General features: G+C 40.2%; 1 protein-coding gene and 1 pseudogene across 1 annotated transcript in view; both read right to left on the reverse strand.

Moving 5' to 3' along the window:
* Positions 1-21,219, reverse strand: part of PRKG1 (protein kinase cGMP-dependent 1) — a 1,334,778-nt gene that overhangs the window by 814,970 nt on the left and 498,589 nt on the right. The window lies entirely within an intron of this gene.
* The window catches only part of LOC114026846, a 35,477-nt pseudogene that overhangs the window by 12,651 nt on the left and 1,607 nt on the right, over positions 1-21,219 (reverse strand).

Below are 21,219 nucleotides of genomic sequence, written 5' to 3' on the forward strand. Positions count from 1 at the left end.
TCCTGACTTCAGGGCCAGTGCTCCATCCACTGTGCCACCTAGCTGCCCTGGATCTGGTTTTTTACTTCATTTTTATACTCATCTGTTACTTCAGGGAGGGGTTTGTTTGGAGATCTGATTTTAGTTTTATCTTCACTAACCTCAATGAGTTCTGCCTCTGATTTCTTTAGAGCACTTCTTATCAAGTCAAAGTTTTTTGTTAGTTTGTTTAATCTGTTGAATTAGATCATTATCTCCAAAGGTACCCAGCTGTCATCCATTTTGATCTGTTTCTTTAAAAATTTGTCTCATGGAAAGTTAAAATCACCAAAATAGTATTCAATTTGCTGGCAAATTTTGGACTCCAGATCAGCCATTTTTTCACTGTCACCATGATGAAGGCCTTGCAAGAAGGCTCATCACAGCTCAACAGAGCCAACTGAATAGATGCCTGATTTTGAGGGACTCAGAGACATCAGACAGAAAGCAATGGACAATTCCAGCAGGTCTTCAGCTCTCCCTTCTATCAGTCCCAGTTTTTAACTTGGGTCATTTTGACTCTAAGACCAATTATCTGGCTGCTGGTCCACACTGCTGTCACCCATTAAAAAAAAAGACAAGACCAGGTAAGAACAAGAACTAACATTTATATAGCTCTTTAATATTTACAAAGCATTTCATGTACATTATATTATTTGATCCTTACAACAACCATAGGAAGTATGTGGTACAATCATTCCCAAATTACAAATGAAAATACTACTGATGGAACTATGGGTCTTTTCGAGGACCGTAGGAAGCATAAGAGATAAGAACTGAATCTAGTTCTCTCCAAGGTGAAAGTCAAGCTCTCTACTAAGCCATGTTGACTCTATAATTACAATCCCCTACAGAGATGAAAATTATGAATTTGTGCATCCAACTGAAGAGCCCCTTTAGGTCTCCACATCATTTCCTGTCCCCTTAAATAAGAGATAGTTATTCATCTTTGGGGTGAGGGAAACAGTTCACTAACACTTCCAGCACATTTCAGTATAGTATGTGTAAAGCCCAAGGCCCAGTAATGAGTCTTACCTTTCAAAAAGAGAGATTAGAAGAGGTGATTTGATTTTTTATTATTTTCCCCCCTCTATGGCCTCAGAGGACAGACCCAGTAGCAAAGGTTCAAAGTCACAAAGAGTCAGGTTTCAACTTTATATAATAAAATAATTCCTACCAATTAATACTATTCCTACATGGAATAGGCCTCCTCAGAAGAAACTGAATTCTAACCTCCCCTCTACATTTGGGGTCTTCAAGCAAAGGTAGTATGATCCCTTTCTGGATAAGTTATAAGGAGGAATCTTCATCAGGTACTAGTAGTATTACTACTTGTAGATGAGTACTGAAGCCTCTTCCATCTCTGAAATACTGGGATTCTGTGAATTAGGAAAATACCTTTATGACCTTTAAATCTAACCCATTAGAGGCTCTTGACAAACACCTTCATTTGTGTGAAAATGTTTACCATAGAAAAGGACTCACATGTACAAAAATATTCATAGCTGCTCTTTTTATGGTGGAAAAAACGTGGAAATTGAGGGGATGTCATCAGTTGGAGAATGACTGAACAAGTTGTCATATATGAATGTAAGGGAATACTATTGTGCTATAAGAAATGATGAGCAGGCAGACTTCAGAAAAACCTGGAAAGACTTGTATGGACTGATGCAGAGTGAAGTGAGCAGAACCAGGAAAATGTTGTAGACATTAACAGACACATTGTGTGATGATCTACTAGGATAGACTTAGCTCTTCTCAGCAATGCAAGGATCTAAGACAATTCCAAAAGACTCATGATGGAAAGTGCTGTCCACTTCCAGAGAAAGAATTATGGGATCTGAATGCAGATCAAAGCAGACTATTTTTTCTCTTTTGGTTGTTATTGTTTTATTCTTTCTTGTGGTTTTCCCCTTTTGTTCTGATTCTTCTTTCATAACATGACTAATGTGAAAATATGGTTAATATGATTGTACATGTATAGCCTATATCAGATTGCATGCCATCTTGGGGAGGAGGAAGGGAAAGGAGGGGGAGAAATTTAGACCTCAAAATGTTATAAAAGTGAATGTTGAAAGCTAATAAATAAATAAATACATAAATAAAATGTAAAAATTTAAAAAATAGATTTACCATACTCCAACTTCATCAGCTACATATTTACTGCTTTGTAACTTTCCCATTTTAAGAGAAATGTTGTTAGGTTTCAGTTAATGCCAACATTCATTCTTGCCTGAGCCTGTGAAGAAGACTTTCTGGATCCCATCAGACAAGATGTCCATTCAGCAATTTCCTAAATGCTATAAAACAGTGATCGCCAGGAGGTCCAGTCTGCCTCAGAACTGTGCTGGGCATATTTCCCAGCATCTCAAGCCCTCCTCAAAGTAAAGAGTTTTATATCCTTAGAAAAGTTCAATCATCTCATTTATCAACCACTCTGGCCTTATCATTTCATGCATCAACAATACTTCCTGAGGCGTGAGATGAAAACAAAATACTTTGGGGGTAATTATTTTACAGCCACTGCTCCTTCATTTTCATGGGTCAAGTGAAAAGACTTGTCCAATAAATGTGCTTGGAAGGACATTTTCTAATATAGCCAAACATGCCAATGAAGAGGAAAGGCATTGAAAATGTGGACTTCAAATAATTCAGTAATAGTAAGTTCGGGTAACGGACACATGTTTCTCTTGGTCTTTAAATAAGTTTTGGTTGTTGCTATTCTGTTGTATATTTTCTCATTGTTGTGACTGCTGCTGCTGCTTTAATAAGCCAAGAAAAGGTAACCTGGCTGGGACAGCGGATGGAGAGCTGACTTTGAAGCCAGGAGATGGGAAGAATGATGGCCAAGCCCTGCCTTTGACAAGCTGGCTGTGGGACCCTGGACAGCTCCCTTTAAGACAGGAAGTTGCAAAGAAGTTGCTGAACTGCATTAGTGGAGAAATTTCCTCACCTGGGAGTTTTCTACACAAAAGAAAGAAGTGGTTTGGTCCCTGTCCCTATAAGCTAGTTAAACCGAGACCTATATTTTCCAAAAGCTTTAATAAGTACAGGGACACAAACAGGTTGCATGAGAAATCTGTGAGTGGAAGCAACCTTTTAAGGTTTATGACATAGGAGAAGTCCCTTCCCGTAGATGTTTGAGACTGTGGATGAGGAATACAGCATGTAATGGCAGATTTCTTGGAAATACTGGTTCACTTTGCTAAACTATTCCACTTTCCCCTTTTATTATTCTTTGTTATGGGAAAAGGAGGAGTAATATATTGGGAAATGGAGATCATATGGAAGAAGGGACTAAACATTTATTAAGCTTCTACTACCGTATGGCAGGTACTGTGCTAAGTGCTTTAAAAGATCACATTTTATGTAAAATGATTTATCAATCAAACATTTATCTAAGAAACATTAATTTTATGAGCCAACAAAAATATTCACAAGGCTATGGAGTCTAAGCCTTGAAAGGAAGCCTCAAAGGTCTAAATTCTCCGCATGTATAACTGAATCTGATGCTACAATCCACAGCCCCCATATATATGACATTAGTGTCCCATAGAAGGGCGATGGGGCATAAAAGACAGAGTTCTAGACTCAGTGTAAGGAAGACATGGGTGTTCAAACACTACCACTGACACGTAGTGGCTCTTTGGCCAGGACAAGTTCATGGCTTTACTATAAAGAAGTCTTTTTGGGCAGCTAGGTGGCACAGTGGATAGAGTACCAGCCCTGAAGTCAGGAGGACCTGAGTTCAAATCCAGCCTCAGATCATTTTTTAGTGGGTGTGATCCACACTGCAATCAAAAGAGTATATTGTCATACTTTAAGATATTTCCTGTATCAAATACATAGGAAAAACTACCTAGTTCCAAAGCCCTGTGGTGGACAAGGGAGGCATTCAAAGACTAAGTATAAATGGGCTCTGCCTTCCTGAAGTTTGCAATTTACTAGAAGATTAAGGCATATTCACAGGGAACCATGGCACAAAATAATGTGTGAATTAAAGAGATTTTACTGACTCATAGAGGAGGTAGTAGGAATTTCACTAGGAGAGAGGTTAAGGTGAGGGCGTTCTTAGCATATGGAAAATCATAATCAAGGTAAATAAAGTGCAGCAAATCTCTAAAGATGAAGTCAAAAATATTAAACAGGGGCTTTTAATATTGAGTCTGTAAATTGTGTCAAAGTATTCCTTTCATTAATTAGTGGTGTGTGCCAAATGACCTATCATTTCTAAGAAATAAAAATAGGAGATGATGGAAGTATCTAAGTAATGAGCTCCTCCACACTCAACCAAATTCTAAGTAGAGATACAGTGAACTGGGAGGGTTCTAATCAAAAAATGGTAGCAATAATGAAGTCTATTCAATTCAATTAAGTAAATCAAATATTAAAGCTCCTCTCACCTAATTAGGGGCAGCTAGGTAGCCCAGTGGATAGAAAACAAGACATGGAGGCAGGAAGACTTTATCTTCCTGAGTTCAAGTCTGGCCTCAGGCATTTACCAGCTGTGTGACCCTGGGCAAATCACTTAATCTGTTTGCCTCAGTTTCCTCATCTGTAAAATGAGCTGGAGAAGGACATGGCAAACCACTCCAGTATTTTTGCCAAGAAAACCCCAAATGGAGTCACGGAGAGTCAGACATGCCTGAAATGACTGAACATCACCTAATCATAACACTCAAGGCCTCACTCTGTATTTTCTCTGTTTCTCAATGCTTCTTCCTTCCTTCCTTTGTCCACATGTGTTTACATGTCTTTGTAGGTTGTCTCCCTTATTAAAAGGTGAGCTCCTTGCAAATATGAACTGTTTTTGAGTTTCTTTGTACCCCTGGAAATGAGCAGTGACTGGAAAACAATACGTGCTTGATAAATGCATGTTGACTTCATTTGTCTTGGCATTTTTGTGTTATTATGTTCACCAAAGGATAAGTGGTACCATTCTTTTCTTATTCTTGTGTAGCCCCTCCTCTGTACCCTTCACCCCAACTAGCCCTAGAAATGCAGATGGCATCCCCATAAAGGCTCTACTTCTCTCACTAGAGTTCTAAGGGTAATCCTGAGGGTCTTAGTGGATATGTACTATTACTCATAAGCCCCCATTGGTATGTTTCCCATTGACAACTGGTCAATTAGATATAATTGGCTTCTAAGAAAAGCATTTCTTGAGAAGGTATATTGAGGAGTTACAAAAATGTCCTTCCAAACCAGGAGTACACTCTCCCCTTGTACACACAACCCTTAGGAAGATAGCTATCCAAGTTAAAAAGCAATGGTAGTGAGGCACACATGTAGAAAACATGGCTGACAAAAGAGGACCTCATAGCTCCTGGTTATCAAAGTGTGTTGTTGTTGTTTTTGTTGTTGTTGTTGCTATTTTTGTCTCACCCCTTCCTCATGATTTCCTCCTGAGATGTAGCTCTCTGATGGCCCAAGGCTCAATGCCCTTATAGCGTTCTTCTCTGACAGTTTTCTATTCCCTAAAGGATCATGGTCCCTAAAGTTGGCTGTGTCTAGTTTATTCTTGGTGTGTCTTACTGCCTTCTAAAGCAGAGGCCACCATCAGCCACTGCTTCTCTGGTGATTGCCTCAGGATGAAGGTGGTAGTGCAATGTTCAGGGCAGTGGACCTGGAGTCAGAAGACCAAAGTTCAAATCCAGTCTCAGACATTGTGTGACCCTGGGCAAGTCACTCAACCTCTGTTTGCTTCAGTTTTCTCAACTGTAAAATGGGGATAATAATAACATCTACTTGAAAGAGCTGTTGTGAGACTACAATGAAACAGTCATTATAAAGCACTTAGGACAGTGCTTTTCTAAATACATTCCTAGTCAAGCCCTCCCTTCCATTCCTCCATTTTGGAAACTCTCTTTTCCTCCACCACCACCCTTGGCTTGAGTGATACCCTAAGAAATTGAAGCCCTTTACCACTGGCTTGGTTCACTGACTAACTGATGATTCACTTCTAAACTCGCTAGGTGTGTTTTTACATGTATCACATGATGTGTGATTGGATCTTCTCAACCAAATGCAAGATGGTTCCTATTTTACTTTCAGTTAACTAAGGGCTTATCCATACATTATAATGAAGTTACAGGAAATTCTCCAATACCAACTTATTTGTTTGTTTGATCAATTGATTGAATTAATATGTCTAAGCCTTGATCCCATCTGGCTTCTTTTATTTTTATCCACTTCTTTCAATTTCATCATAAATATTGCTCTACTTAAAGTAAACAGTCAACTATGATGAAGTCATTGCTATCATTAAAAATGCATTTGCAAATAAATTCTCCAAGGCAGCTGGTGGCGCAGTAGATAGAGTGCTGGCCCTGGAATCAGGAATTTCTGAGTTCAAATCCAGTCTCGAATACTTATTAGTTGTTAAACTCTGGGCAAGTTATTTAATTTCTGTTTGCCTCAGTTTCCTCATCTGTAAAATAAGGATAATAATAATAGCATCTACTCCAAGGGGCTGTTGTGAGGGTCAAATAAGATAATATTTGTAAAACATTGTTGGCACAGTGCCTGCCATGTAGTAGGTGCTATATAAATGTCAATTTCCTTCTCTTCCCATTTCCCCTTCTCTACTTCTTTCCATACTCCTTTCAGCTACTTCTCTAGCTTGCTCTTCTGCCCTGATTTTATATTTCTAACACCATGATTTTGCCATTTGAATCTTTCAACTTTTACTTGTCTGTCTTATCCATGACAGGCTGCTGACTTTCATAAGTCTGCCTATCCATGTTATTTTATAAACCAGTGATCACAAAAGGGCACACCTTCTGATTCTGAATTTCTATCAGAACCCTTTCTGAATCATTGGAGACCAGGACATAGTTCAATATAGATATGCCTATCAATTGTTTTGTGTCATTTCAGTGACAAAATGTCCATCACAGGACTGATCCCCCCTCCTATGAGGAACAAAGGTACAAAGTGGACATGGTTCATGAACCCTGGTGGAGAGAGAAGAGAGTGGGCAGGGCAGGCAAGCCCTGATAAAGAGATTGGGTTTATTGCCTAAATGATGGAGATAAAGGAGATGACTTACCTATCAAAGGTCTGGATTGCTCTCAATGTATCTGTTCTAGGGGGTCACTCCAAAGAGAAACATAGGCTGGGTGAGAAGGAAAGCACCTTCTAACAGGCCCAGAGCACATGAGTCTTTAAGATAGTATCATGAAATACAAATAGGGAGGAATTGTGTCCCAGAGGCAGGTCACTCCTTACTGAGAGTCTAAGGGAAGGAAAGGACAGGCTTTCCCAAATTTCAGGCAATAGATTGAAGTCATGGAAATTGACAAAGCAAAGGGCCATTCAAAGGAAAACCAATTCCCAGATCCAGACTCCTATATACTATAGTAATGAGGAAGCTGTACAGGTAAACTCAGGGCAGGTCAATATATAACCATGGAAATACAACTAAGTTAACAACAAGGTGTAGATGGAGGAGAATAATTCAGTAGCAAGAGGGAGCAAAGCAGACCAGCAAAGACTTCAAGCTAAACAAACCTATTTCCTCCAAGTGATCCTTCCATGGTATGATCTCAAGGCCTAGCAGCATCCTTGGTGCCCTCCTCTGGGTGCTCTCCAACTTGTTCTTGCCCTTCTTAAAATGGGACCCCCCAGCACTGAACCCAACACTCCAGGTATCACCCTGACCAGAGCACAGGACAGGAAGGCAACCCACCAGCCTCATTCTGGCCACTAAGGTCACATACAGATTTGGCCCATCCCATGCAGTAGATTATCAGCTCCTCAAGGGGAAGGGTGCTTCTTCATTTCTGATTGGTGTCCCTAGTACACTGATGTGCATTTGAAATATAATGCTTTGCACATACTAAGTGCTTAATGAATGCTTTCATTTTAAAATAAGACACTGTTGACTGGGGGGGTCAGCGTGGTATAGAGAAAGTGCTAGATGTGGAGACTTGAAGGCTGGGTTAGGTTTCTGTCAGTAATGTTTGTCATCTGTAACCATGGGCAATTCAGCTAACTTCTCTGAGGCTCACTTTCTCATCTATAAAATGGGACTGATAAAATCTGTATTATTTGCCTTGGGATGCTGTTGTAAGAATCAGATGAGATAATGTATGTAAAAGCCTTTTCCAACTTTGCTGAACCAAATGAATGCCATCTATTATTAATTTATTGAGCTTGAGGTCCACTGACACCCCTGATCTTTTTCAGATGAAGTGCTATCTAATCATGCCTCCTCCATCTTGTACTTTTGAAATTGTTTGTTGAATTCAAGTGTAAGGTTTTTTATATTTATCACTATTTAATTTTCTGATACATGTTAGGGGCATCAGTGATATAACTCTCGACTACTGAGTATTTTTCAAGTTCCACACTTTCTGTGGTACAATTTGGCTCACCCCGCTTCCAACAAACTTGCTCCTTGAACAACATGACAGAAATACAACTTCCATGACTTCTCTGGGACTTCTGAGATCCTGGTCTTCATAAAGAGCCCAGGCAACTCTGTTCTCTCCCTCTCCTACTTCAAGCAGAACTATCGGGGAGGAAACATGGAGGACAGCTCCCAAGCCAAAGGAATCAGGAGACGGGAAGAAAGTGATTGACGATACTGAACCAGGGCACGCAATAGCAAGGACAGGGAAGTGCTTCACATCTATAAAAGGCAAAGTGGCTCAGAGAAGGTATCCCCACAAACTTGGAGGCAGAATGGGGCACCAGTCAAAGACCTGGATTCAAATCCCAGAAAGGAGAAGTGAAACCTGGAGTCAGAAAGACCTGGGTTCAAAAGCAAAGTCCTGCATCTGTCAGCTGAATGATCATGGGCAAGTCATTTCAACTCCGTGAACCTTAGTTTCCTCATATGTAAAATGGAGATGACGATAATACCTTGATGATCACGGTGTTGATCAGACAACAGCTGTAGAGCAGAGCTGTCAATGCAGGCGCTTGCTGAGGCAGCAACACTCCCCGGTGCTGCTTGAAAGATTAAAACATCCCTGGGAAATACTAAACTTTTTTTTAATACAACAGAACATAAGAAATGTTAATATGTGGTTTCTTACCTCAATATGTGGCCTGGAGGGGTCCTTCTGCAGGTTTCATGGCCATTTCTATTTGGGTTTAATAGCTCTAATGTAAATCACTTTACAGTATTACTGGGCTCTATTAATGTCAGTCACTAGTATCACTACTGCTGCAGCTGTTATTAAGTGTGGCAGGCCCAGGAGAAAGGACAGTGGCTTTGGAAGGCTGTGATGAGGTCTTTGGCCAAGTTACCTCTCTTTAGGTCTCAGTTTCTTCATCTGTACAATGAGAGGACTCTAACGTCTCTTCTAGCTCAAAATCTATGACCCTTTCATAACCGTTCCAATGCAAGCCTTGGCAAAGTCACTCCAGGGATTGCCCTCATTTTCATCTGTAAAATGCCTAGGTAGCTGGGAACTAGATGATCCAAATGAAGGGATTACAAAACATTTTAAAAACCGGATGAAAATCTCGGTGCTTCATATAGGCTGAAGTTAAGTATTCAAAGAACAGAAATTCAGAGATTTTTTTTTAATTGTTAGCTTGCTTTTTAATAGCATGTTCTTTAACAGACCAAGGATTCTTAATCTGTGCACATTCATGTGCACGTGTGTGTGTGCTATAGGTGTGACTGTGTTCTTTGTATGTGTGTCATGGATATGCATGCATGTTTTCATATATTGTGTCACAGGTGTGCATGTGCATGTAGGTGTCATAGGTTATGTATGGTTCTGTCTATATGAGTGTCATGGTGAAGTCTATGGGCCCCTTCTCACAATACGATTTTAAATGTATAAAATCAAATCAATAGGGTTACAAAGGATGCTAATTACTTTGAAATTCATTTATCAATTTTTTTTAAGCTCATGGACCCCAGGTTAAGAAGCCTCATCTTAGAACAATGTACTTGGGTCCATCAGTCTTGGATAATTAGCCTTGGATAGAAGCTACAAGGCAGATCTCAACTCCCTTCCCTGAGTTAGCCAGTGCCTGATGCACAGATGTCATTCAGTACTGGCTTTCTCTAAGTCTCCGTGTGTTTCCTTCTGGGTCCTTGTGCTGCTTTCTAGAGAAGATGGAATTTCATAGTCCAAATTCACAATTTTCAGTAAATCACAGTCCTTAGCATGTGCTTCAAGCTGATCCTATAATGTGATAACTCCATGACATTCCATTGGCTTCGTGTCAACAGGGAGGTCAGTTTAGAAAGTGAAAATAGGCCTTGGCAATATTGAATAGAACTGAAAGATGATAACAGCTCTCAAAACTTGGGAGATCAAAATATAATAAAAAGCCAGGTTGTGAATTCTCAAGGCAGTTAGCATGATGTGAAAAAAGAACATGGAATTCCAAGGCCATGTGTTCAAATCCTGATTCAGCAATTGTTTGCTTTTATGACCTTAGGCAAATTCCATTTCCTTCTCTGGACCTCTGTTCCTCCTTCATAAAGTGAAGGTGACAAAGAAAATAATCTTTAATATCCTTTCTAGCAGCCCTGCTCCTTTCCAGGTGAAAACATGAGTCTCCTTCCACACAAACATGCACACACATACACACACACACACACACACACAAACATACACACACACACACACACTTTCCCTATACATATTATCTCTGCTTATTTGAATGTAAGCTCTTTGAGAGTAGGACAATCTTGCTTTTGCATGTGTATCTCTTGCATTTAGCATAGTTCTTGGCACATAGTAAACACTTAACAGATGTCCTTCCTCCTTCCCTCCCTTTCTCTCTTTCTACCTTTCTTCCTTTATTCTTTTATTTCTTCCTTCCTTCCTAATTTCCTCAATTTTTTTCTTCCTCCCACCCTTTCATCCTTTTTTCCTTCAAGTTCCCTCCAATTTCCTTCCTTCCAAGTTTCCTCCCAGCTCTGGCATGTTTTAAGACCCCTCTGAGCTCTAAGATTCTATGATCTATGTTCCAATGTCCCTTCCTGTTCTGGCATTCTACAGTTTATGTTCTAAGGTCATTATTAGCTCTACATCCCATGTTCCCAAGCTAAGATTGAGCCTAAAAACTAACCTTACTCAGAATGTAAGACCAACATTAGCTGCTTGTTATATCACGAGGAAAATAAAACTTGATCATACTTTTTCAAGGAGAGTCAAAATATTGAAGAAAAACAAAGTTACAACCAATCATATAACTATTGAAGGAACAAAAAGAATTTTATATTAGGCATTCTGAGCTTCCTGGGATTGTTTTAGGCAAAATCTACAGGTGGAATTTGGGTCTCAAACATAATTTTTTAAAATAATTAAAGTTCTGAAGATTTGCCCGATGGCTGGCTATGTTCTGTTTCTTGTTTATGTCTAAACAAGAAAATTTCCTTTGAAAGCAGTAAGATTTGTACACAAAAACCCTAGAGATAAAAATTAGCCTTTCAAGAAAGATATAGGAAGCCTGCTGCTGTATCTGACCATTGTCCTTCAACACACCTTGAAATGTCACAACTGATAAACCAAGTACACACCTGTTCTGGGGATCACTGGTTGACCAAAACCATAGTTGTTTTCTGATATCAATATTTATCCACCAGCTTCATGCTATAGTCAATATTTATCTACTGGCTTCACAGACTTCCAAAAGTCCAGCTCCTGTCATCTTTTCTGGGTAATAGCAGCACTGAAATCCAGATTCCCTAAGCTTCCTGGGGATTTGAAGGCCCTTCTTATGTCTGACTGTTGTTTAATCCGCAACAACAGAAATCATCATATCTCAGATATCATTTTTTTAAAAAAGCCAACTACTAATTTCCAAGGGCATTATAGTTTACAAGTAATTTTTCTCCAAATAACCCTATAATGAGATGTCAATAAGTCTGTTCTACAAATGAAGAAGCCAAAGCCCAGAGAGGGGAGATATCTTACCAACGGTTACACTGGAGCCAAAAGTCAAACCCCAACTTCTTACTGAATCCAATGCTTCCTCCAATACAAGAATTTCAGGGAGCAAGCCATCTATCTATCTATCTATCTCTCTATCTATCTGCCATTTTGGAGGCAATTACAGGTACATAGAATAGAAATGTGTTCATTAGATAATATTTAGAAACACCAGAGTTCTGGAAACCTTTGTCCAGATCTCCTAAATCCAGTTCATTCCAAGTCCTTGTGGTTCTCTCTGCTGGAAGGCAGTAGTTTCCTTCCAATTCTGTACATTTTTTTTTTACTTTAGTTCAACTTGTGATTTTCCTTACTTTCTAAGGAACCATTGCAGGCTGCTGTTGTATTATAGAAAGAACATTAAGTTGGGACTCAAAAGACCACGGTTCTAGTTTTGGCTATGCTGCTTCCTGACTTGTTGTCCTTCATACCTATGTTCATTCCTCTGTGCATGGAAGACTTTGGATTAATGGTCTCCAACGTCCCTACCTCCAATATTGTGCATCTTATGGTTCCTCACAGTTCCAACATTCTAGGATCTAAAGTTACTTCTAGTTCTAATATTCTGTATTTTAACATTCCTTCTAGTCTGAACATTCTGGGTTTGAAGGTCACTTCCAACTCTAAAATTATATGTTCTAAAATTATTTCTAGATTCAAAATTCTCTATTCTAAGTTCTCTTCCATTTCAAACATTCTGTGATCCCTATATCCAGGTGTGGCTCAGCCCCACCTCTTCCCCATCCCACCCCATCCCACAAGTCACTTCACCATGTATGTATCTGGGCCCATTTCCTTCTCCCTGAGATGAGATGGAGCATCTCTAAAGTCCCTTCCAGCTACCCACCCATTGATCGCACAATGTCAGAGCTAGTCCAGCAAAGTATGTGCTTTGGTTTACGTGGGTACATGGGTTGCATGCCAATTTGGGTTGAATTTAATCTGGAAGGCAAAGTCTCACATCCTAAGAGGTAGAACACCGAGTCACTGTTTCTCATCTGCTCTCCTAGGTTTACATTGACCCAGCACCATCCCCAAGCTGGCAAGGGAAGGAGAACAAAGACATCTGACCTGCCCATCCCCCTACTTCTTCTGTGTCTTTCTATAAAATTTCAAGTCATCCGATTTGATAAGTGTTGAAGTCCTCTGTTGACAGTCTGGGCCAGGTGCCTAATGCATTTTTTATTTTTTTGTCTCTCCTCTCAACCTGTTTTTACTTTGACTGTACTCCTTACTGTTCTCAAATCGGTGCTATATTTTCCCTGCCATTATTTTCCTTCTTGCCTAGCTTGTTTTCCTTACAGAAACAAGTAACCCAGCACCTTATATACCCCCTACCTAACTTATTAAGAAGTTGGTCCACAATAATTTAATTCTGGAACTGAACAGTGGGAAAGATCCAATTTCACCTGGAAAATTCATTTGTTTCTCTATTTCTAGTAATGCATAGGAGTTACCACTTTTCTCCTTTGGACCCTAGAATTAATTTAAAATAAAAGGGACATCAGCTCATTAATCTCCAGGAGCCCCTGGGAAGGAGGTAAAACCTGCTGGGTCCAGCTTCTATAGATGAAGAAAATAAGTAGTCTATGCGTTAGAAATATGTTTTGTTATCCAACACTATTGGGAGTATAAAAGCCTCCTTATCCCTAGATGGAGGGGCTAATAAGACTTTTGTTGTTTTTTTCTTTTTAACTTTGTGAAAGACATTTGAGGAATCAAGCTACTGTTTAGAGACAGAAAGGTAAGGATAGTAAAAGGGAGAGAGAGGGAGAGAGGAAGGAAGGAAGGAAGGAAGGAAGGAAGGAAGGAAGGAAGGAAGGAAGGAAGAAAAAGAAAAACAGGAGAAAAGGAGGTAGGGTAGGTGGGAAGGAGGGAAGGAAGGAAAGAAAGACAAAGAAAGACAAATAGAGACAGAGACAAAAAAAGTAAGAGAGGAAAATAGAGATTGAGAGACAGGCAGAAAAGAGAACTAGAGCTAGAGACAGAGAATGGGGATCAATTCATCTTCCCCATCAGGCTCCATTCACTGGAACTTAAAAAAAAAATCCATTTTTTTATGACGGGTTAATCCTAGGATCATTGGATTTAGGGCAAGAATAGACCATAAAAAAACATTTCTTCCAAACCTCTACTTTTATAAAAGAAACTAAAGCCCAAAGATGTAGAAAGGCTTGTCCCAAATGTTTTCTTTTCATGGTTTGTTCTTTAAAGCTACACACACACACACACACACACACACACACACACACACACCACATGTAAAGGCACACATATATACACATATATATAATAACAATAACTAGCATTTACAAAGCATTTTAAGGTTTACAAAGCACTTTATATATGTTGTCTCATTGTATACTCACAATATCCCTTTGTGGTAGGTGTTATTATTATTTCTGTTTTACAGATGGAGAAACTGTGGGTAGGAGAGATCATGCCTTGCCCAGGGTCATCCAGCTAGTGAGCATTTGAGGCAATATTTAAGTTAAGATTTTCTTGATTCCACTCCTAATTCTCTATTTACTCTTCCATCTACCTGAAAGCTTGTGGCACAGTGGATAGAGTACTAGGCCTGGAATCAGGAAAAAAACCAAAAAAACAAACTTGAATTTCAGTCTGGCCTCAGACACTTACTATCTAGGTGACCCTAGGTAAGTCACTTAACCTCTTATTGTTTCAGTTTACTCATCTATAAAATGGTGATAATATCGTACCTACCTGCCAGGGTTGTTGAGAAAATCAAATCAGATAATATTTATAAAGAGCTTAGCACAGTAAATAGTAGGCACTTAATAAATGCCTGTTCCCTTCCTTTCTCTTGCTTTCCTAATGAAACTGTGTGGGCTCATGGGTTGCTATGGCTAAATAGTTGATAATGAAGTGACCAGACTGAAGTTAAGGACCACCTGAAGGGCACTGGAAAGGTAAGTGGTATGTTTGAACAGGCTGCAACAAATTATAAATAAAAAATTATGTTGCAAAAGTGGAATATGGAACCTTATGGAAGAAATATATGACCAGAAAAGAAGCAATGGTGCTTTTAGCATTCATGTAACTTGAACAGGACAGGAGGAAAACCTCCTGGCTTGTTGAGCAGACTCTGTATAGCAAACTCATGGGAGGACATCCATGGGACACAGACTGGACTGGCTAGGGATGGGTTGTGATACATCATCAACCATCACTGAAGGAAACACATCAGTGATATCACAGCCCTGTTAGACTATTGACATATATGAGCTCCAGTATGTCAAGTGCCCAAGGTCCATACTAGCTAAAGTCAGAGAGGCTCCTCAGTGGTAGGAGGAAGAATCACGGCTCTTTCAGAACCACAACAAACCTTGAAGACCATTTCTAAGATCAGAATCTGTCTAGAACAACAACATAGTCAGGGCAGGGAATTCGCTCAATTGATGAGCAATGTTTGCCAGATTCTGAAAGCAGAAGGACTCCTTCTCAGGTCCTCTAGGATTCTTTCTAAAGAACCTGGGCACCAACAGGTGATAACCAGGCCCTAGCTTTTCTCATGGAGACCCTTTAAGCCTTTAATCTGACAATCCACTCTTTATCATGGGTTGTGTTTCATCTCTTTGTAACAACTGTGTTTTATATGAAGAATGTAGTTTCCAGTGCCTCTGTTGAAAACATTTTGATGACATCTGTCAGCACCAATGAGCAGTTATTAGCAAAAGCTGAGTGGAGAAGCTGAATGCATCAGGATCCAGAGATGCTAGCAAAGTGATATCTTGTTTTTGCAACCCAAGGGAATGAAAAGCATGAAAGATGGAATGAGAAGGATGGGTGGCTCCAGAGGATTTTAGAGTCAGAAAGAAATATTGGGTGCTGGTTAGTCCATCATGCACCAGGTGTGCGATTTAGACCTGAGTCTCCTTACCACAAGACGGGCCTTATTCCACCACCTCTCATGGTAACCCACATGCCATTTTAGCTAGTTTGGAATTCCTAGTCCAAACCTCTCATCTTAATGATGAGGAAACTGAAGGCCACAGAGGGCAAAGCAATTTCTCAAGGCCACACAGATAGTGCACATCAGAAATGAGATTGAGCCCAGGACTTCTGACTCAGAGCTACTGTTCTCCCCACTCTGCCACACTTTTTTTTTGCCTCAGGATTTAGTGAAACAAGTCCACTCCTAAATTAACCTTTTCAGCAATTGTTTCCTGGATGTCTGTGACTAATATTACAAGCTTTTTTCCCCCTGGACCTGATAAATATTATGTTTTCCTAATGGAAAACACATTTCCCTATTAATTCCCTGAACTGGTCCCCTCCTTTAGCCAGAGTTCTGCTCTAGGTAGGGAAAACTCAGTTTTCTGCTTGCATCAATGGGGCTGACCATTCTAGAAGGCCATTTCTCCTTGGAAAGTAAAATGGGCCCTCACATTCCCTAGTGAACAGAGTTAAACCGTATTTATTTTGGATCTTTTCCTTTCTATCAACCATTTTTATCCATGTTGCAACAGATACAAGAAAGGCAGGCAGGCATTTAGAGACAGAGGAATAGAGAGGCAGACAGAGAGATATAGAGAGAAACATAGAAAGAGACAGAAAAACAAATTAAAGGAGAAACAGAGAGATATTGAGACGAATAAAGAGAGAGAAGGATCTGTCCACTTAATTTTCCCCTAGGAAGACTGGACAGAGAATTCGTCATTAGCCAAGCAGGGCTCTCATCCCTTTCTGAGAGTCTGACAGTCCAGGGCTGCTGCTTCTTATTAAAACACAAGGTAATGACTGCAGAGAAAATTTAATTGCTTGCTCTTGCAGGCTGGCTGGATGTGGTTTGTTTCATTTGCACAATCACAGCAATGGGCAATTACAATTAGGAGGTGATGTGGGGCTGGAGGATGAGACAACCTGTCAAGTAAGGGTCTGACTACTGGCTTCTTGTTTCTGTGTCGTGAAGAAACAGAGCCCCCAGAGAGGCCGCTATGGTTATTCTTCATGATGAGAGACAGAGACAGAGAGAGACCGAGACAGAGAGAGAGAAGAGAAAAAGTGAGAGAGAGACGGGGGGGAGACAGAGACAGAGAGAAGAGAAAAAGTGAGAGAGAGAGACAGAGGAGACAGAGACAGAGAGACAGAGACAGAGAGAAGAGAAGAGAAAAAGTGAGAGAGAGACAGGGGGACACAGAGACAGAGAAAAGAGAAAAAGTGAGAGAGAGAGAGAAAGTGAGAGATAAGGGAGAAAGAGGAGACAGGCAAAGACCAAGAGACCAAGAGACAGAAACAGGGAGAGAGAACAAAGACAGAGGAGAGGTGGAGAGGCAGAGAAGCAAAACAAAAGCAAAGCTTTTCTTTTCCCTCACCACAACCAGACAACAAACTGATGGATTGCTGGTTTTATGCCTTAAACTACCAAGTTCTGCTGTTGACTCTTCCACGTCCCTGCTATGGTGCACAGACCTCTTAGGTCCAGGCTCCAGTTTTTCACTTAGAAAATGTCCCAAGGTGCATTCGTGCATCCTAACACCAAACCTCTCCTTTGCTCATTTTTCCAAAAGGGTCCTGACAGCAGCTGATTTTTCCCATTCTTTAGGCAGTAGCAAGTTTGACATTGAGCTATGAAGTCACACACTCAAGAAATCACCATCCACCTCATGTCAAAGTCTCAAAGTTTGCTTTAATACAACACATGTCAAATAGAACAAAGGGGAAAAAAAAAACAATTCCTTCATATCTGCACTGAAAATGTTCTCCTAGTTCTTAGGAGACAGATTTTTAGGAAACAATGTTTTTTTTTTTTCCCTTTCTTTACATCCCTGGCATTTAGCACTGTTCCTGGAACACAGTAGGCACTTAGTGCACTCTTGTTGACTGACTAACATCTCAGCCAGGCAATCTGAACTCTATGACCATCCAGGGAATGCTACAGCTAAAAACTGTAATTAGCCCATGTCCTAGAGAATCAAACCCAAGGTCAAAAAAGTTCCTTTTACCAGATAGAACTCACATGGATCCATTTTGCTATAGGTTGCTCCACTGTGGGAAGGGGTATGGTTGGAATAAAATAAAATTTGCTCTTTTGATGATATTTTAAGTGATTTGGTAAAATGCAGTTAGAACATTTCTGTCTTGTCATTGGAAGATGAATTACAAAACGTAGGAGAAATGGTTATACCAAATCTATGCCTGAATAATTCTCAGAAGAGCTTCTCCTAATGCATTTAGAACATTTGCAATTACTAGATATGTTCTCTGTAAATAATTTTCTGTAAAAAAGGATCTCCTTTTATTTTCCCTTCAATCAACCAATGAACATTTATTAAGCACCTATTATGTGCCAGGCACTGGACTAAACATTAGAGATATAAAAAGAGACAAAAGATAGTCCCTGCCCTCAAGAAGCTTATAATCTAACTGGGCACAGGGGAACAACATGCAAACAACTATATACAAAGCAAGCAATTTGTAAGATAAATAGGAGATTATTAACAGAGGGTCGGTACTGAAAGTAAGAGGGGTTGGGGAAAGGTTTCCTGTAAAAAATGAGATTTTAGTTGGGACTTAAAGGAAGCCATGGAAGTCAATAGTTGGAGCGGAGGAGGAAAAGCATCCTAGGCATGAGGGATGGGCCAGAGAAAATGTTAGGAGCTGAGAGATGGACTATTTTGTTCATGGGATAGCCAGACGTCCAGTTTTCCTGAACTGAAGAGTACATGTTGAGGAATAAATGTTAGAAGACTAAAAGTGTGTGGGGGGGGACTAGGTTATGAAGGGCTTTGAATGTCAAACAGGGCATTTTGTAGTTGATCCTAAAGACAATAGGGAGTCACTAGAGTTTATTAGGTAGAGGGAAGACATGATCAGACCTGCACATTAGGAAATCACTTTAGAGCCTGAATTGGAGAGTGGATTGAAGTTGGGAAAGACAAAAGGTTTGGAGACAATGACCATGATCTCAATTTTAGAAGGAGTTTTCTATTACATCAATATCAAAACAATTCCTGCCCCCCATCCCCCCCAAAAATGTGACACTTCTGATTGGTGGGAATGATGAGCTGGACGCTGCAGTGTTGGACGGAATGGGGGTGTTGGCTGAGTATGTTGTCCCTCTACCCAGTAGAATGTAATTATGCTCCTTAAAAGCAGGGTTTGGGAGGGTGGAGGCAAGATGGTGGAGGGAAAGCATTGACTTGCTAGAGCTCTCCCCCAAACCCCTCCAAATACCTATAAAAATTGGCTCTAAACAAATTCTAAAGCAGCAGAACCCACAAAAAAACAGAGTAAAACAAATTTCCAGCCCAAGACAACCTGGATGGCTGATCAGAAAGGTATATCAAGCTGGGCTGGGAGAGGAGTGCAGTTCAGCATGGGCACACGGGCCGTGGCCACCCTGGAGCAGGCCTCAGAGGACTGAATCGCGGGCAGCTGTGGCAGTTTCCAGACTTCTCAACCCACAAATGCCAAAGACAACTTAGAAAGTTAGTGGGAAAAGTCTGTGACTGCAGTGAGAGAAGAAGCTAGGTCTTAGCCCCCAGTTCAGAGCATGCCCTCAGGGCAGCAGCTGCATCCTGAGCTTCTGGCCCACAGACTGAGGGGGAATCAAGTGGCTGATCAGAGGGGGATTGCAAGGATCTCTTTGCCAGGGCTGAGGCAGAAATCTCTTGCTTTGCCCATGCTTGGATCTGAGTCGCAGTTCTGAGGGGCGGTCGTGGGGTGAGGAAGAGCTCTGGCATGGTGGAGCTTGTTGTGGCGGTGGAGAGGAAATACCTCGCCCCTTATCATACCACCTTGGAAGAACTGAAAACTTTCAGGTCCCTAGAAGTATCTCTGAAAACAGCTGTACAAACCCCCGAAGCTTGGGACAGTACATTCTCCATATTGGCAACAGACTCTTACCTTAACAAAGAGTTTAAAACTCAGGTAATGGGTTGGGATCATGAGCATGCATCGCAAAAAGAGTCAGACTATATTATCTTACTTTGGTGACAAAGAAGATCAAAACATACAACCAGAAAAAGAAAACAAAGTCAAAACTCCTACATCCAAAGCCTCCAAGAAAAATATGAATCAGTCCCAGGCCTTGGAAGAACTCAAAAGGGATTTTGAGAAGCAAGTAGGAGAAGTAGAGGAAAAACTGGGAAGAGAAATGATGGTGATGCAAGAAAATCATGAAAAGCAAGTTAACAGCTTGCTAAAGGAGACCCAAAAAATACTGAAGAAAATAACAATGTAAAAAATAGCCTAACCCAAGTGGCAAAAGAGGTCAAAAAAGCCAATGAAGAGAAGAATGCCCTAAAGAGTAAAATTGGACAAATGGAAAAGGGAGTCCAAAAGATTACTGAAGAAAATACTTCCTTAAAGATTAGAATAGAGCAATTGGAAGCTAGTGACTTTATGAGAAATCAAGACACTGTAAAACAAACCCAAAAGAATGAAAAATTGGAAAACAATGTGAAATATCTCATTGGAAAAACCACTGACCTGGAAAATAGATCCAGGAGAGAGAATTTAAAAGTTATTGGACTATCTGAAAGCCATGATCAAAAAAAGAGCCTAGACACCATTTTTCAAGAAATGATCAAGGAAAACTGCCCTGATATTTTAGAACCAGAGGGCAAAATAGAAATTGAAAGAATCCACCAATCTCCTCCTGAAAGAGATCCCCAAAGGAAAACTCCTAGGAATATTGTAGCCAAATTCCAGAGCTCCCAGGTCAAGGAGAAAATATTACAAGAAGCCAGAAAGAAACAATTCAAGTATTGTGGAAACACAATCAGGATAACACAAGATTTAGCAGCTTCTACATTAAGGGACCGTAGGGCATGGAATATAATATTCTGGAGGGCAAAGGAGATAGGATTACAACCAAGAATCACCTACCCAGCAAAACTGAGTATAATTCTTCAGGGGAAAAAATGGTCATTCAGTGAAATAGAGGACTTTCAAGCATTCTTGATGACAAGACCAGAGCTGAATAGAAAATTTGACTTTCCAATATAAGACCCAAGTAGAACATGAAGAGGTAAACAGGAAAGAGAAATCATAAGAGACTTATTAAGGTTGAACTGTTTACATTCTTGCATGGAAAGATGATATTTGTAACTCATGAGACCTTTGTCAGTATGAGGGTAGTTGGAGGGAAAAAATTATATGTACGTATATAGATAGATAGATAGATAGATAGATAGATAGATAGATAGATAGATAGATAGATGGATGGATGGATGGATGGATGGATGGATGGATGGATGGATGGATGGATGGATGGATGTATAGATAGATAGATAGATAGATAGATAGATAGATAGATAGATAGATA

The sequence above is a fragment of the Vombatus ursinus genome, unplaced genomic scaffold (assembly GCF_900497805.2).
Source record: "Vombatus ursinus unplaced genomic scaffold, bare-nosed wombat genome assembly UNPS02014847.1, whole genome shotgun sequence".
In the NCBI taxonomy this organism is placed as follows: Eukaryota; Metazoa; Chordata; class Mammalia; order Diprotodontia; family Vombatidae; genus Vombatus; species Vombatus ursinus.